Below are 19,986 nucleotides of genomic sequence, written 5' to 3'. Positions count from 1 at the left end.
TTTAAAAAATCTCACCGCTCTACTTGCTCCAAAAGAAAACAGAGAGAAGAAAAGGATCACTTCGCGGAAGAAAAAGAGTTTCGTCTGACTGATTCAGCAGAAAAGACAGGTAAAAGACACGAACCCACCTCCTCCATATTCCATTCATTCGGGTTAGGACATAATAAATGTTACATTTCGTTTAGTGCTCGTAACCGTAACCACCATTGTTGCATGTTTTATATCCAGATAATCATCATAATTTTGAGCTGATAAGTTGCCTGTATACTTATTTTTATTATTTATTTTTTTAGGTAATACATTTTATGGGGAAACATTGCTTTGGAATCGAAAAATTTCAATAACTTGTTCCGAGTGCACTATTTTCGAGTGGTTTCTCTTTAATGTGTGATTCCTGATTTAGTAAATTCGATTTAAAGAGTTTTTAATCACCACTACTTCTAAATAATTCAAATGCTCACGTGAATATGCCACTTTGTTGCACTTAAACGGTATTCAGTCTTTCAAAAAAATGTCAAAATTAATCGAAAATCTGCTCATTTTAGTTTGCAATTCTTTACTGTATTTTGTCGAATCCGGCGCAATTGGCATCTCTGCTTTAGCCCCTTGCACTTCGGGAACTTTAAAAGGCTATTTAAATTAAGGAAATCACTAAATTATCTGATGTACATAATACAACACAATTATTATTAATAATATTCTAATTTTTTATTTATTTATTGTTACTCATAGATATGCAAGCCTGTTTTTTTATTACGGTGAAGGTACTTATTTAAGTACGGTAAATGAGTTCTTATCAAGAATTTAAATTTACTATAAATTTTTGCTTTTAATGTATTATTACATTTCTAGACGTACGTATCACTACCGCTGTTACCAAAATGTTTCGAGAAATTATGGCATGATAATATTTTTAATTGTATTTATAATCTTTATTAGTAAAAAAAAAATCATCAATTTTAAATCAGAAAAGAAAAACTACTATGTCTTCAGCAGAATTATTATAAAATAATAGATAAATTAGAATTAAAATTTGGAGAATGGTACTCTAGGCTTACCTGTTAACTTGTACGGTCGTTGAAAAAGATTCTAGAATTTATTAGTAATACTATAGTTAAGTATGAAAGGACTTTCTAAAAGCAAAACTATTAAGATAAGAATAATTAGCCAACAGATCGATCTTATCTACATATTTTTCTTTTAATTACTGATTCGCCGCGGTAGTTTAAAAATTTGCTTTGGAACTTTAAACTTCCAAGATTCAATGCGCCAAAACCCACCACTAAGAAAATTATTTCTCAACTACCGTATAAGTTGGCAGCTATGCATTAGGAAAATCTTTTCAACTAAACAAAGAGGAGCATATTGGCATCTCCGTTTTAAATAGGTATGACATAAATGTCAATAACGTAACTTCCAACTTGTACTGTTGTTGAGACATTATAGCGTTTTGCCGTATCAAATATTTAATTGACGGTTTCAAAAAAAAAAATATTTTCAACTAACCACGACAAATCAATAATTAAAAAAATATATACATATGATCTATTAGTTACCTAGTCTAGCTTTTAAATGTTTAAGTAGTTTAATGTTAAGAAATTATTTCTAACTTTAATTGTTTTACTTTGTAAAATCTTTTTCAGCTTCCATGCAAGTTTTCAGGTACGCAATAACAGAGCTCAGGATTCCTGCGGGTCTTGTAAATTTTATAAAATGGTAACGAAAATTAAACAAATCTTGATAATTTAATTTTTGTGTAACTACCACTAAAAATTATTTTCCAAAAAAAGTAAATATGCTAGAAAATTCCCGCGTTTTAATCTTATATATCAAACATTTAAAGTATCACATAAAATACAACTTTATAGCTGTTATCACGTGGAGATACTTTTAAAGAGTTTGTTTAATTGGGTATAATATTAAAAAAAAACAACTACTTCCACTTAGTAGGAATAACATTTACCATGACGCAATGCTAAATTCTATGCCACTATCCACATAAATCAATTATTAATCAAAAATCGAATATCAATTACTTTTCCTTATAATGCAATAAAATCTGGCGAACAGCTATTTAAACGATCAAACACTTCGTTTGTTTATTTGTGGCTTGAAGTTAGGCTCGCAGAAAATGCCGTTCATGGGTTAAATTTAGTAGGAATAACACAACCTGTGACGTAGGCTATAGTATACCCAATTAGCCTTATTTTCAAATTTCACTGTTTAATTCGCTACCAATTTATTAAAACTTTTTCACAAAGCGGATCCCTGTCATTTGTGTATAGCTGCCAAGTCTTTCGGTTTTTCGGGGAAAATTTTATTTTTCCATGTTTAAAGCGGTAGCAAATTTTATGTTTCTCTACTTAATTACTGGCTTTATATATCATTTAAAATAATTTTGACTACCACGTTATAAAAATTAATTATGTTTGTATATTCATTAATACTTAATAATAACTTATGTTGCGGATTAGGCTCTAGAATAATATAAAACTATTCCTGCCCGTATTTGTCATTTGGTTTCTACATTACTACCACTTGGAAAAATCATCTTTAAAGAGAAATAAAGATAGCAAGCATGTTTGTGTGATTAGGAGCTCCAGTAAAATATAAAAAAATATTTGTCTATGCTTATTTTTTCAATTTTCATTTTACTTTCACTTTGGTATATCAATTTTGTAAAGAACAAAAGTTGACAAATATGTCATAAGTACTGTCGTAGAGGAATATTTAACCCTTTCAGGACGGGAGAGTCATAAATGTATTCGCAAGGAATCAGTATCAGGATGGTAAAAATTAAAAAGCGGTAGCTTAAGTTTGGGCATAGCTAATTTGACAGATTTATTTTTGCTTTCACTTTAAATATAACACACCCAATCCATGCATGTTAAAAGTGTAACTATGCAATTTTTAATTCGAACTAAGTAGCGGTGAATGAAATAAAGCAAATTATCATTACCCCGCCCACAAATAAAATGCTATAAAATAGTTTGACTACCAGTTTTATCTTTTTTACCCAGATAATCGCCACCCTGAGAATACATATATGACTCGCCCGTCTCGAAAGGGTTAACAAAGTGGCAGTAAAACAATAATGTACAATTTTTTTTTCTCGAAATTAATTCTTTAAACCTCTTCTTTTATTGAAGTAATGCAGAAAGTGCCTTTATAAAAAAATGTAGTATAATATATATCTATATTATATAAAACGCTAATACGTATGTATCAATAAAACCGATGATATTTCTTTTCTCGCGTTGGCAACTGTTTTCATTTTTAATTGATAGGATTCGGCGCGCAAGAGCACGTAGTGAGCATCATATGGCTAATCTATATTATATAAAACTCTAATACGTTTTAATTGATAGGCTTCGGCGCGCAAGAGCACGTAGTGAGCATCATATGTCTAATCGGGCGAATTCTCGCCGAATTATCAAAAAAATTCTCACAAAATTATCTTCATCGAAGCCGATGCTTTACATCCGGCGTTCAGTACTATTTCATATTGCTTTACAACACATGGTTTTAGCCCTCTGGTGGGAAAGACTTTAAAACAAAACTTACAACAGTTACTTTTCTCAACAACTGAAATTTAGAATAGTGTGATTAAGAAAAATATGTGAACTGTGTCAAATTAATATTGAAATGCACAGGTTTAGAATTTTCTACAGTGAAAAGTTTTCGGAACTTCAGTGTTCAAAAAAGTATACAAAAGCTAGACGTTAAGAACGTATCCAATGAGCGAGCAAAGCGAGCATCGGATTGCGAAGCAATCCGAAATGAACTGCGAAAGCAGTTCCGTGGGTTGGCAAGCGCCAGCGAGCAGGGGGCGAAGCCTCCTAGTATATATTAAAGTGTAAAACTATTTTATATTGTTAACCACCATTACGTTTCAAAAAGTGCCATTTCCTTTTGGTTATAGATCTTTTATATAGGCTTAAATCATTGATAAATCATGATAGGAAAAAATCTTTTAATTCTTCAAGACAAATGACCAAGCTGAAACAATTTTTCTGCCACAAAATATGTTTTGGAACAAAGAAACTGTCCTTTAAATATAGACCCCACACGGTTTCTTATAAGTAGTCCAATTAGATCATTATAAAGGTAAACCAGTTTAAGAAAGTACCATTCAATATCAAATCTAGTAAAAATAAGAAAGTGGTAGTAAATATATGTCTGAAACTTTGTTTAATTTATGAATATGATTGGTTTGCCTAATTTACTTGTCAACTACCACAGATTCAATTCTCAAATATGTATAATAAATTTCCCTCAATTACTTTTAAAATAGAATTTGGGTTCAAGCTCACAACTGGTTCACTCTTTAAAAAGTCTGCGTAGACTTCTCAAAAAATACGACTTATTGATTTTATATGCATATTATATGAAATATTGGTTTTTGAGTTGGTTGATTGAATTAACCGATAATGTCATTGCCTCTGAGAAACATTTCCCTCAACTCCGTCCATACAAGTTGGCAACCATGATAAAGATATATGCTAAAAATCTGATGGATATCTTTTACCAATGATATCACTTTAAATAAAGTAGTTCAATGACTGCAAATTTAAACAGAAATGAAAACATAGTCAAATGCAAATTTCCTCTCAGAAAGCTAGTTAAAAAAAGATAGATCATCTTGAAGGGAGAGACATATGTAGGAGGCAGTTGTAGAACTTCACTTTCATTGGATCATGGGTCACGAACGTTTCGTAACCGGAAAGAACGGCATATGTAGGTGGTGTCTCTGCGACAGATGATGCCATTTTAGGGAACAGCTCACTTTATTCGAATTTTTCATCTGTTGCATTGAAAAGTATAGTAGTTTTTCAGAAGAGTGCAAAACGATTTTTATCATTGTTAACATTAAAGAGTAGAGAAATTTTTCAGAAGAGAAAATTGATTATTAACGTTAAAGATATTTATTATATAGAGATTTATTTATTTATTATTATTACATATTATTATTATTTCTTTATTATTATTCGTTATTATTATATATTATTATTCATTGATTAATTTTTATTATTTTTTACTAGCATTAAGTGGTATAGTAAATTTTCAAAAAGAAGATCGATTATTATTATTATTTTTCATTAGCATTAAAGAGTATAGTAAAGTTTCAGAAAAGAAGATCGATTATTCTTATTACATTTTTATTTGCATTAAAGAGCATAGTGATTTTTCAGAATTGAAGATCGATTATTTTTATTATATTTTTATTTGCATTAAAGAGCATAGTGATTTTTCAGAAATTCAGATCGATTATTTTTATATTTTTATTTGCATTAAAGAGTATAGTAAATTTTCAGAAACGAAGATTGATTATTTTTATTATTTTTAATTAACATTAAAGAGTATAGGGATTTTTCAGAATTCAGATCGATTATTTTTATATTTTTATTTGCATTAAAGAGTAGGGGAGAGTGGGGTCAATTGTAACAGGGTACGAATGTAACAGAGCAAAAATTTCGAGTGTCGGGTTCTAGATTTGGTTCCTAGGTGGCGCACAAGGTGTATTTAATAAATCTACATGTACACCCCTGATGGCAACCATTTTTATGTACTTTTGAAAGAGTTACATCACAAAAGATATTTTCACGCCACGCAAGTACTTTTTTTGGTTTTAGAATATTATATTGTAACAAAGTAATTTTGTTTAAACAAATAAAAATTAGTAACCGAATATGTAAGTGGACACTTTAATTAACATTTCAATAAAAAAAAAGATTAGTTTTGCTAATTAACTAGCATTGTTTTTAACAAATGAAGCTGAAATGGCGTCTTGGGGACAATTGTAACAATAAGTAAAGGGACGATTGTAACAGCTGAAAATAAATAATCTTATGTTTACAAACCATTACTTAACTCTTTAAGAACCACCAATAGTTTCCTATAAGCATTTATATTATGTTGCATGTGCATTATTTTATTTGTCACCTTTCACAGCATAAATTAAAATTTTTAACCCCTTAAAGTTAAAAGTTTAACCCTTTAGGTTTCTGCTCATTATTATTTTTACTCCTAAAATATCACTACTATTTTGATCAATAAAATATATATCACAACTATAATAATATGTATAATTAACTATGTTTTAGTTGAATTTATGAACTGTTACAATTGACCCCGTAAGTGGGGACAATTGTAACAACTGCACAACTGTCAAAAATTGTTAATAACTAATATAATAATATTTAAAATCAGGTATTTATTTTTTTTTCTAGTAGAGGATAGTCTACTTTACTCGTCTGTCAATTAATACTAATAATATATTGGATTTTTTGTTAGTTAAAAATAGTTAAGTAAAAAATGTTACAATTGACCCCACTCTCCCCTATAGTAAATTTTCAGAAACGAAGATTGATTATTTTTATTATTTTTAATTAACATTAAAGAGTATAGGGATTTTTCAGAATTCAGATCGATTATTTTTATATTTTTATTTGCATTAAAGAGTAGGGGAGAGTGGGGTCAATTGTAACAGGGTACGAATGTAACAGAGCAAAAATTTCGAGTGTCGGGTTCTAGATTTGGTTCCTAGGTGGCGCACAAGGTGTATTTAATAAATCTACATGTACACCCCTGATGGCAACCATTTTTATGTACTTTTGAAAGAGTTACATCACAAAAGATATTTTCACGCCACGCAAGTACTCTTTTTGGTATTAGAATATTATATTGTAACAAAGTAATTTTGTTTAAACAAATAAAAATTAGTAACCGAATATGTAAGTGGACACTTTAATTAACATTTCAATAAAAAAAAAGATTAGTTTTGCTAATTAACTAGCATTGTTTTTAACAAATGAAGCTGAAATGGCGTCTTGGGGACAATTGTAACAATAAGTAAAGGGACGATTGTAACAGCTGAAAATAAATAATCTTATGTTTACTAACCATTACTTAACTCTTTAAGAACCACCAATAGTTTCCTATATCATTTATATTATGTTGCATGTGCTTTATTTTATTTGTCACCTTTCACAGCATAAATTAAAATTTTTAACCCCTTAAAGTTAAAAGTTTAACCCTTTAGGTCTCTGCTCATTATTATTTTTACTCCTAAAATATCACTACTATTTTGATCAATAAAAAAATATATCACAACTATGATAATATGTATAATTAACTATGTTTTAGTTGAATTTATGAACTGTTACAATTGACCCCGTAAGTGGGGACAATTGTAACAACTGCACGACTGTGAAAAATTGTTAATAACTAATATAATAATATTTAAAATCAGGTATTTATTTTTTTTTCTAGTAGAGGATAGTCTACTTTACTCGTCTGTCAATTAATACTAATAATATATTGGATTTTTTGTTAGTTAAAAATAGTTAAGTAAAAAATGTTACAATTGACCCCACTCTCCCCTATAGTAAGCTTTCAGAAAAGAAGATCGATAATTTTTATTATGTGCTTATTTGCATTAAAGAGTATAGTAAGTTATCAGAAAAGAAGATTGATTATTTTTATTATTTTTTATTAGCATTAAAGAGCAAAGTGATTTTTCAGAAATGCAAATCTGTTTTTATTCTTACTATAAACGGTAAAAAGTATAGTAATTATTCAGAAGAAAAACTTGATTATTATTATTATTATTAGCCTTAGATCGTAAGAGTGTAGTATTTGTTTAGTTGAAAGAATCGATTAAAAATATTTTCTTTTGGATGGCTAAAAACATAAAAATATTAATAAAATTTAAAATTTTTATTACGATCTATTTTCAATGATTATAGATGGGCTAGAGTTGCTTTGATCAGCCTTAAGCGCGTTATTGTTTGAAATTATGTCTTAACCTTTTAAAACTAAAATTCTATAGTTAACAAAACATATTGTATACTGAATTAAAATAATGCATGGTCCATTTTTTTAACAGCAAATCTGTTGATTCGTGAATCATGTTAAACAATATTGCGTAATGATATGGTTAATGAAATTGTTCCTTTTTTTTTTTTTTTTTTTAACCTGTATGTTTGATAAACTCAAGTCGGGGTACCGTCAAATGAAGGTCAATCATTAAGGGTTCATATACGGGGGGGGGGTAACAGAACTGCTCTATTATATGGTTTCTATTCTTTTTTGTGCCCTTATATTTCTTGAGAGTTTGTAGTACTGATAGTGAACACCCTGATACTTTTTAAGCAAACTTAAACATTTAAAATTAATAACTAATAAAAAAATAATGAAAAAATAAAAAAATAATAAAATAAAAAATATAGGATGTCAAGTTCAGTTCAAGACGAAAAGAATATCGCAGTTTTCAGAAAAAAAAACTAAAAACTATTCGATAAAAAATTGCTTGTAGTGTTTCTCAAATCTTTCAATTTACTAATTTTGTAAATTGGGATAGAATTTTAAAATTAAACTACACTTTCTTCTAAAGAGTATTCATTGATAAGATAAATTAAAGCTTGAGAAATGAAAGATTTAAGAAATTAATTTAGTGATGTAATATTCAGTAAATGAAATCTGTATTACCTTGTCATGTGTTGATTTTCATTGATTGATATGTTGATTTTCATTGATTGATATGTTGATTTTCATTGATGATTTTCATTGACGTTTTATATTTAATAATTATTCAACTTGAGTAAAATGACTTTTAAGAAGCGAATCTGCGTTGAAGTTTTTAGGTAACAAAACGTTTATTTGTCTATAGCAACCTATTTAGGTTTATTAATAATATATAATTTCTCAACTTTAAAAATACTCAACTCAAGTAAAATGAACTTTATGAAGCAAAGCTGTGTTAAAGTTTTTAATTAGTTAAAAAAAATTTTAAGTATTGTAAAAAACGTAGGTTTTTTTTCCATGTTATTACTCAACTTAGTAAAACTATTTTTAAGAAGCAAAGGCTGTGTTGAAGTTTTTAATTAATAAAATGTTTATTTACATATAAGAAATTAATTTGATTCATTTCTACCAAATTGACAGGTTTCCGTAGGGCCATAAAAAATTTTATAAAGAAAATAAATTTTTTAAAATTTACTATACAAAATTCATTTTCACATGCTAGTTTAACGTAACAAAAAATGATAACTATACATTTTTTTTAGGATTTAATTTCTCTGAAAAAAATGTGCAGTGGTTAGAAAAATATTAAATTTCTATGTTAATTCCACTTTATTTTTTTAGTTAGTTTTTATCACCACTTTAAGCCCATTTTGCATTCGAAAATTCGTCCTCCTACTCAGAAATATTGATTGGAATGGATAAGCCTAGATGTCTGAATCCCGAATTATCTTATTTTCGAACATCGATTAAATCAATTCGATGCTATTTCCTTGTATTCAATGCTTACTTCGTTTTTATTCACGATAGTAATACTTAATTTAATGAAATACAAATAAATTGTCCGTATTCAAATATTTCGGGAAGCTTTAGGTTTTCGTTCGCTCGTAAACGCAAATTTTTCTCCTTTTTTTTCATGCATACGAAATCGCCTGCGTATTTCCGAATTCTACGTGTATTTCATGTTTAACATATAATTTTCTACTTCAGCTGTTGGCAACACACGGAACAAAAATGCCAAGATTTCAAGTGAAGAAATATCGCTTGGCAGAACTGATTGGCTCTTACGAATTACAGCGATTTTTCTTTTGGTGATTTTCAACGGTAGGGCATTTTCGTGTACTAGCTGAAGAATAATTTCAGAGGATTTGTAATGCCTTATTAAGTTTTTTTTTTTTTTTTTTTTTTTTTTTTTTAAATTTAAAACAACGCATTAGTGCGTATTTGAAGCGCACAGGTTCTAAATTTAATTTTTCAACAATTCATAACAAAACTTTAGTATCTGATTTTTAAAAAAAATAATAATAAATTGTACAGTTGCACAGAATTAATGTTACCAACTCACAAAAACTTTAACTGAAATTAACTATATTTTTTAAGTAAGAAAATTATTAAATAAAAAGAAAAGTCTGATCGGAAACTTACATGGCTTTTTTCGGTAACCGACAGCAGCTGACCAGGTATTTTATTCAAATTGTGGTTATCGTTAATTTACCGTTATTTTCGTTACATTTGTAATTCTAACGGCAAATATAAATTTTAGGCAGTTTCGGTAAAATTTTATTTTCATATTTATTTTAGCTACTTTATTACAAACATAAAAGCCGATTTTGTATAGAGAGAAAATTAACTCAATGTTACTTAAATCAAATTCAACGTAACTGACATTACACCTTTATGTCAGTTACTTTTACGGTACTAGGAATTAGGAAACTGGTAGAGTTTTTAGTAAACTGACAGAGGGTGAAAAATAATGCTATTGTGATTTAAATCAAATTCAAATTATTCCGCCTATTAAGTCAGTTGCTTTTATAGTACTAGGTCCCATTAAACTGGTAGAGGTCTGCGTGAACTGATGTAGGGTTAAAAATCATATCAATGTTATCTAAGTCTAATTCAAATTATTAAGCCATTATGTCAGTTGCTTTCATGGCACTTGGTTCAAGGAAACTAATAGAGTTCTCAGTGAACTGGTAGAGTGTGAAAAATAATGCCTATGTGATTTAAATGTAATTCGGATTATTACGCCCATTCTGTCAGTTGTGTTTATAGTACTAGGTCCTATTAAACTGGTAAAGGTCTAAATGAACTGATATAGGGTGAAAAATCATGCCTATGATATTTAAATCTAATTCAATTTATTAAGCCATTACGTCAGTTACTTTTATGGTACTAGGTCCTATGAAACTGATAGAGTTCTTAGTGAACTAATAGAGTGTGAAAAATAATGCCAATGTGATTTAAATCAAGTTCAAATTATAGCTCCCATATGAAAAAAGAAATAAATTTGTCCACGGTTAAATTTATAAGAATAGCTAAAGCTAATGTTAAATGCTAATGCTAAATGCTAATGCTAAATGCCAATGCTAATGCTAAATGCTAATGCTAAATGCTAATACAAATGCTAATGCTAAAGGTAATGGTAAATGTTAATGCTGAATGCTAATACAATGGCTAGTGCTTCATTTTTCAAACATGTCTCCAAATGATGTAAATGAAAACGAATGACTTTCAGACTCAGGGGCTAAAATTACTACAGGCAACCGCTGTCTTATAAATTTCGAACAATAGCACAAATGCATTGCTGCCAGGGGAAGGGGCATTAGGAATAAGTCCTACTCAATAATTAAATATTTCTTAACTGCCATTCTCAATATTTCAGACAAGTAAAGAAACTTTTAATGAATCACAATCGATTTAAATTCCTGAAAGTTAAAAACATGACAGTCATAAAATTAATTAATCCTTTGACAGATTTACGAATTTTATTTTCCTTATGAGTGAAAATCAGAGAGCTTTTGTGACTGTATAATTTTACTTCGTCCCCACCAAAAAATTGGCCCCCCGCAGCACCCATGGGAGGGGCACATCTACTCACTCCCACAAGAGTCTTCAATTTATTATTAAAGATACCATTGGTAGAATGATATAAAGTTCTATCTTAAAAGAAATTAGAACTATCTAAATAAATTTAAATTTCATTTATTTTTTTATCCAACTCCCAGACAATGCCTATTAATCAATCCTCCAAACAGAGCCCACACACCCGCAGATGATGAAACTGAAATACAATAAATAATAATAAAGTAGATCCCAATGTGTGGAGAAACGAGTTTTAATAACATATGTGTATTTCTCTATCTAGAGGTCTTCGAAGGTCACAAAAGCTATCTTTCAGGTCAAGAGAAATTCATACGGGGTTTCTAACCTGATTTCGTGTCTGCTGGTGAAAAATGTCACATTTTGTGTGAACTACCATTATCATAAATAATACTACAAATTTACTTGTTAAGGTATTAAACTATTTTAACTGTTGTGATGTTTGATTTACTATTCCATCATTTGAGATTGATTTATTACATTAATGGTTGGTAAATCAATCATTGCTTGTAAGATTTGATTTATTAACTATTAAGTTTATTTATACAATTTAGAACAATATTATAATAGTTTCAAAAATATTATAATTTATTTCAAATTTATTTTTTTTTATTTATTGATTATAACTCTTTATTTATACCTAATTTTAACTGATTATAAATAATTATTATTTATTATTAATTATAATTCTATTAATTAATTATTATTTCTTAATTAATTGATCAATTTTTATTCATTCATTATTTAGTTTATAATTAATTTATGTTCTATTATTCTTTTTGATTTGGTAATTTATTTATTTATTTTCACTTTACTACAAATTAGTACGAAATAGTACGTATTAGTACAAATTACTACGAAATAGTACGTATTAGTAAGAATTACTACGAAATAGTACGTATTAGTACGAATTATTACGAAATAGTACGTATTAGTACAAATTACTACGAAATAGTACGTATTAGTAGGAATTACTACGAAATAGTACGTATTAGTACGAATTACTACGCAATAGTACGTATTAGTACGAATTACTACGAAATAGTACGTATTAGTAGGAAATAGTACGAATTACTACGCAATAGTACGTATTACTACGAAATAGTACGTGTTAGTACTAATTACTACACAATAGTACATATTAGTACGAATTACTTCTAAATGCATAACTCATTTCTCTGGTCAGGAATAATAGGTTTATAGCTTTATACACACTTTCAGTATAGCAATACTGGATTGCATCTCGACTTCTTATACCACCTCTATAGATTGAAATATGAAGTATTACTCTTAAACTTATATTTTATGGACTTGAATACTGGGTTGCAGTTGAAATCTTTTACAATCCTTTAAGTTGGGAAATAATGGGTGCATCCTTTTCGTTTCCTGTGTTTGTATAAATGTTTTCTGAATTCTACAAAAATGGGACTTCCAAAAACTAAACTAATTGTTGTTGAAAGAAAACTAGTTTTTTTTTTATTCTTGACATTTCTTTTAATATATGTTTGTAGTCAATGACTAAACCGAAAAAAAAAATTGTCTTGTAGTTCTTGACATCTATTATGTTTGTCAGTGGTTTTTTGCAGCATGTTTTAGTTCTTATTTATTTATTTATTTTACAGTTGCTTTAAGTTGTTTTGGGCTATTTTTGACATGTTTTTTTCTAAATCACTTATATAACCTAGATATTTTTTCTCCTCTAGGTAAGATTTATCCTATTTTCTACAATTGTCTCCGAAATAATTTCGTGTTTACGAAAAATGAAGACAAGTATGTTGTTCTTATTCCCTATATTTCTTTTAGCATTTCAAGTATACTTTTTACTCCTCGGAAAAAATAGTTACATAACAATTTACTTAATTATTATTTTACTATATTCAAACAAAACTATAAAATAACCATAAGTGAGATGGTAATCAAACTGTTAAATGTGAGAAAAACCGTTTATTAACTGCTTTCACCTAATTCGGTTAAATAACTAGAATTTTATTGCACCAACTAAGCCCACGTAATAGAGGCACTTATTTCCTTGTTACTGCGTACATATTATAGCCGAAAGGGCTAACCTGACAATCTCATGACAGACAGAACTGGAGTTTGAACCCCACTGCTGACACTGTAGACATGTGTTTCCTTCACTCCCTTCAACGCATGAAAAGTTTCCAGTGTCCTGTAATTCCCCAATTTGTGAGCTGTTCTTTCCATTGCCCATTACCTAATAAAAATCCTTGCTCTTATGACCACTTATATTTCTTTCTTTCTTTTCGGTTTTGAAACCGTGCTAGAGGTAAATGGTTACAAAACCGTATAGTTTCGTATTCATGGTCTCATAACCATATTTGTTGTAAACCGTTTTAAAACCGTAAAGTTAAATAAAAATGTTCTTTACAGTAAACTTTATGGTTAATCGGTTGGATTGATTGCTGCCGGTTGTTTTATCATAATTTCATAATGAAAATCTTACAAGTGTAATTTTTCCGTACGTTTTCCAAAAATATTTAGTAACGATAATGTTTATTAACCCTTTCGCGCCGACTGTCACAAATACGTGCCAGCATAAAACCGTATCATTCAGGGTAAAGATATAAAACTGGTAATCAAAGTAATTCTTTAGCAGTTTATTTGTGGGCGGAGTTATAATTGCTTGATTTATTTAATTCACCATTAATTTGTTCAAAATAAAACTATTTAGTTATACTTTGAATTAACATTGATTATATATATGATTAAACTAACGATAATTAAAATCAAAGGAAAGTAAGTCTGTCAAATTAGCAACGGCTACATTTAAGTTACCGTTTTTTATTTAATCGCATCCAGATTCTGATTTTGTACGAATGCTTTTCTGAATCACCCGTCCCCTAGAGGTTAAAAGAATAGAATATACTTTGTGTTTTGTTGATTAAATAAAAATAATGAAAAAATAAATAAATAGTAAAAAATTGCTTAAGAATCGTAAATGAAAGTGCAGAAAAGGAAACTATAGTTTCGGTTCTATAAACATGAAACTTTCTCAGTTATCTAAACACTAAATGCTAGTTAAAAAGTTAAAAAAAAACCGTGCAAAATTTCTTAAACCAACAGGGACGGAGGAATATGTTCGAGCAAGAAAATTAAATTAAGGAAATAAAAAACAGTTGAGAGGGGTTTCAGCGAGAACCCCAGGGTGCAAAAGAATAAATTCGAATAGATTGGAACTGTGTGATACTCGTAAGATCATAAATTATTAGAATTGTTCAAAATATAGAATGATTGTAGTTTAATATTTTGCACCTCATTTAATGAGTCCTGTTCAAACTTGTTCCTCTGTCCCTATTGGTTTAACCACTTTAGATATGTTTGTCTCTTTACAATCTCTATCATCGTTTGGTATTTAGGCAATGAGGTTCTTGTTTATAGTGCCGAAACTGTAGTATGTCCATTTCTGAACTTTCATTTGTGCTTCATTCGCGTTTTATTATTGATTTAATAACAATATTGTCAATTAATATTGACTAATCGTTTTAACAAAACAAAATTAAGTGTAAAGATAAAAAAAATTAATTTTGCTTATATTTTTAACAATATTTAAGTGAATAAGTAAAAAACTATATACTATGATTCTTATGCCAGGCGTTCCGTAATTAACAACTTTAATATCTTATCAAAATGGAAGGGGGAGAAAAGAATTTACATGACCTCTCTGTTTCTTTCTTTTTAAACAAGTTTTTTCATTTTTTATTTATTTGTTTATTTATTATTTTTTTGTGGTTTGTTAGATTTTAAATGCGTTTTTGTTTCTTCCTAGTTTAAAAATTATTTTGTGACTAAAAATGTGCTTACTATTTTGAGAAGGAGACTAAAAATATATATTAAAGTTGCATAGTCATTCCAACATTTATAATAGTAATAGTATGAGAAAACAGCTTATTTGTGACTTATTTTCTTCCTAAAAAAATTTTTTATTTTATTTTAATCTGTTTACAATTCTTGTATTTGTAATATTAAGTTGAAATGAAATTATCTTCCATGTTCCGTCATTAAGTAATTCTAAAATTGACATCGTTTTATTATAAATCGTTTTGTCTTTGCTCTTATTTGCACGATGATGAGCAACTACTTTAAAGAAAAAGAAAGAAAACAGGTTAAAAAATCGTCTGCTCGACTTTTCGTAGCACAGATAACAACTTTATTACTTTAACTACACTAATTTCATCTTCTTAAAAAGTCTGAGAGGAAAATTCGTGTTCGAAATTGTTAGTCAATTTGTTCGAAGTAGTGTCATCTTTTGCTATTATACCACTCAAACGAGCGTGTAAGTCTCGTCAATGGAGCATTAGAGGAAAAGCCGACTACTGCCGTTTTTCCTTATATCGTTTGCTTGTCTCTGTCCGTCAAAGCGTACAAATCACACACCGTTCTTTTGGAATATTTTTTTATTTGTTTTTATAATTAACACTTTCTTAATGACGTTAATCATCAATCAAGGAAAACGTTCTGCGTCATATATGAGTAGCTTTTCATTTTCCTTAAAAAAAAATTTGTGTCACATTTCTTTTGTCATATATTTTAATGATTCTTAGTATAAACAAAATAAAAAGCTTCGTTTTATTGAAGCAATTTTTATTTCTTAGGAATGTTAGAGGGTAAATTCTCGTTTCTTACATGAAATATGTAGTGTTCGGTTTCATCATCATTTTTAAAATTTTTTTGTTAAGAAATTTACTTTATTGTTATCAAAAATATTTTTTTCGAGTTTCATGCACATTCTCCAACTACCTTAAGATTTTGACTTCCACGGCAACATACGATCAATTTGCATTTGCCAGGTTATCACACTTGGCTAAGTTAGCACGATGATCAGATGATAACACCGTGAAGGCTAAGTTAAACCGATGATGAGATGAAGGCAAAGTTAACAAGATGTTGAGATGTTAACATCTTGAGGGCTAAGTTGACACAATGAGGAGATGTTAACACCATGATGTCTAAGTTAACACGATGATAAGATGTTAACACCCTGAAGGCAAAGTTAACACGATGAAGATATTAACACCATGGCAGCTAAGTTAACGCCATGATGAGATCAAGTGGACTTTTCTTTGACGTTTTAAAAGTCCTGATAAAATTCCATTCTAAGTATTCCATTCTAAACATGTTTCAATATTATTTTTTAATATCATTTTTTTCCCTCAAAAAAAAGGAACTGGAGCGACATTGACCCCATAATAGATGTTCATGCAATGGTCATGAACATTCTATCATTGTATAGATTTAACCAACACCGAGTCTAATTCGTAGTAATTCATTGACTAACTTATCGTTTTACTGTACCAATTCTCATAGTAATTGCATGTAAATGTAATGTGATCGATAATGCCTCATAACTGAATTGCATTATCGAATTATTCCTACCACTTTCCATGTAGCAGAGAAGGGGGGGGCGCTGCTTAATATTCATTCGAATGAATTTTAAAGAATTCTGGTTCAGACTATAATATTGAATTACATTAAAGACAATAGCTTGTGGAGAAAAACCGATTGTAGATTTAAAATCAACGACTCGAAAATATCTAAAGATGCATTCAAAAATATCAAGCAACAGAAAACAAAGAAAAATTAGCTCATCAGTGTTATTCTTTTTATAGTATTTAAACAAACTTTAATTTATCATTGTCTTCCATCGCCATTTCAATCCTCTTTGGTTGCCATGGCGCCGGTGTTTTTAGAAGATCCTTCGCCAAGGAAAATGCAAAATATCACATCTTTAGTTCCTTATACTTGAGACAAGGCTACAATTTTAAACTATCCAGCCGTAAAGAATTATTATTTAGATTTTAGAACGGAATAACAACTGAAATATTTAAAAAATTATCGCATTTTAAAAAAAAAAAAAATCGCAATTTGGCGAGATTTTTCGACTTAGGGGAGAGTCGGGTAGCCCCGCCCTGCGGGTACCCCCGCCCACAGTCAATTTCATATGTATAGAATATTTTTTCAAGTCAATGGGCCATCGAACATTAATTGGTATATTAAAAAAAGATTATTTTCAAAGTTTCAAGTATTTATGCAACTGTTAACATGGTAAACAATAGTTTTGAAAATATGTTGAATACAGTAGTCATGAAATTAAGAAAAATTGGTCGAATGTTTCGATTAAACTTCATTTTAACACTAAAAAAATAATTTTTTCTATACATACAGCATTAAAGTATGTAGTCTTTAGTTTCATTTGCACGAAGAAAGAATTTAAATATGCGAAAAATTGTTCGAGTAATTACAAATTTACAAAAAAAAAATGGATTCCGGGTAGCCCCGCTCACATGAATGTCGGGTATCACCACTCAGTTTTATTTCGTCGATAAATGTACGGTTGCAAAGAATATTATTCTATTGCTTCAAATTTGAATGTTATATGCATTTTAACAACAAATATTGTTGTTATTAAATGATTGTTATTAAATGATAGAATTCACTAAAAGTATATAAATATGTAACAAATAAAATAATTTTGTGATAAAAATGATAAATGAGGTTTATCAACTGTCAATACATTGGTCACTTTCATATACACCTGAAAAAACAGTCAAAAAACATATTTTTTGCAACTGGGTGGGGCTACCCGACACATTTTGAAAAGAGCTGAAAAACATGTTTTTTTAACCCTTTCGCGCCGACTGTCACAAATACGTGACAGCAAAAAACCGTATCAATCAGGGTAAGAAGATAAAACTGGTAATCAAAGTATTTCTTTAGCAGTTTATTTGTGGGCGGAGTTATAATTTTTTGATTTATTTAATTCACCATTACTTTGTTCAAAATAAAACTATTTAGTTATACTTTGAATTAACATTGATTATATATATGATTAAACTAACAATAATTAAAATAAAAGCAAAGTAAGTCTGTCAAATTAGTAACGACTACATTTAAGTTACCGTTTTTTATTTAATTGCAACTTGATTCTGATTTTGTACGAATGCTTTTCTGAATCACCCGTCCCCAAGGGGTTAAATTTCTATTTTTTTAAGTTAAACTATTTTTTTTTTTGGTTTATTCTTTTTGCATTATTTAATTAGATGATAAAACAATAGAAACATACAAAAATATTGATTATACTCAATATTATACAGAAATATAAGCAACACTCCTTAAGTGGGTGGGGTCACCCGACTCTCCCCTAAATAAAATTTATCGAAAACAATAAATAATTCTCAATTTTAACAAATTTTTATGAGTCCAGAGAAAGCAGCGTTGGAAATTAAAAATTAGATAACAAACGCTTTTCATTATCCTAAAATTAAGATTTTTCTTTATACTGACGATTTGCGCCATTTTTAGAGCTAACAGAGCTACAGACAGGCTTAAATTTACCTGACAGTCATGGAATATTTCAAACTCACAGCAGTTTTTAAAACAGCATAATATTAAAACAACCTCGAGAAACAACCTTAGATGAAAATTTCATTGAAAACTTCAAACGTTAAATAACTTTTTAATTAATTCAATTTTTAAAAATCCCTGAAATGTAATCTATTATATCGCTAAAATATATTTTCTATATTCTACTTGGTAGTCCACGAGGTTACAAAAATAGGTATCCTTGATCTAACCATTAAATTCTTTTTCAGAGTATGTGGGAATCAGACAGACATTTAATAAAAAAAAAAATTTGAAGAAATTGCCATAAAATATCTTGCCTACATCATCTTGTCGTATAACTCTTACTTTTATTTCATTGCCAAAGAACATAATTCAAAACATTTTAAATCAACAAACTTTCTTTTTTCAATTCTTTTAACTTTATCGAAGCTAAGCCTGCCTACTCCATTTAGTCATCCGATGTATTTTAACTCTGAAATATAGAATGCTGTCAAAATAAAGCCGGTTATTCTTATGAATATTTAAATTAATAATCTTTCAGTAATTCTGACGGGAATGTTGATTTATGTAATAAACTTATGGATATTAATAACCTAATTTTGACTATTTATTTGGATAGCTAAGAATTGTAAATTTATTGAACCCCGTCACATAATTTATTGCGTTTCGATGTTCCCAGAAGAAAGGGAAACGTTTTTTGAATTTCAATAGTAAGTTGTTATTATGTTTTAATTTATCTCAAATTAATCAAGAGATTTAGAACGTTTTTAAAACTTAGAATTTTTTCGAAACTACTTATTGCATAAGAATAATTGTGTTTTTTTAGAGACTAGGAGGCTCAGCCTCCTGCTCGCTCCACCCGCTAACCCTCATAATTGCTTTTCAATCATCATTTTTTCCATTAAACATCAATAATTTTCCATTATACAAAAATACAGAATATTTTGTTCTCAAAATATAAAAGCGTTGTAACTTTATGTCAGAGCATTTTGTTAATTTGATAATCATAACGACATGGTCGATTAACTGGATTTGAAAAATAATGATCTGAACTTGGAAAAAATAGCTTAACCTAAAGAACAGAAAATGTGTAACTCAATTAGAAGAAACAAATAAGGTATAATTTCATTCGTAGATGAAAATTTTATTAAATTAAAAATTTTATTAAGAAATGGTTCTTATGGCTCTTTTATATGTATATTTTTTCATTTTTAAAAATTT

At 28.8% G+C, this 19,986-nt stretch overlaps 1 protein-coding gene across 3 annotated transcripts in view; it reads left to right on the top strand.

The window, feature by feature from the left end:
• LOC107436800 (uncharacterized) overlaps window positions 1–19,986 on the top strand; it is a 192,043-nt gene that overhangs the window by 65,643 nt on the left and 106,414 nt on the right. Inside the window, exon 1 of one of the 3 annotated variants that reach the window (XM_087163484.1) lies at window positions 11,743–11,816. The exons of the other annotated variants lie outside the window; for them this stretch is intronic. The gene's annotated coding sequence lies outside the window, so the exon portion shown is untranslated. Of the gene's footprint in view, window positions 1–11,742; window positions 11,817–19,986 lie in introns of those variants that run through there. 3 annotated transcript variants of the gene reach the window in all.

This window comes from Parasteatoda tepidariorum, chromosome 5 (assembly GCF_982258835.1).
Source record: "Parasteatoda tepidariorum strain Cologne lab strain chromosome 5, Ptep-v5.0, whole genome shotgun sequence".
Taxonomy (NCBI): Eukaryota; Metazoa; Arthropoda; class Arachnida; order Araneae; family Theridiidae; genus Parasteatoda; species Parasteatoda tepidariorum.
This window is presented reverse-complemented; position numbering and strand designations above follow the sequence as displayed.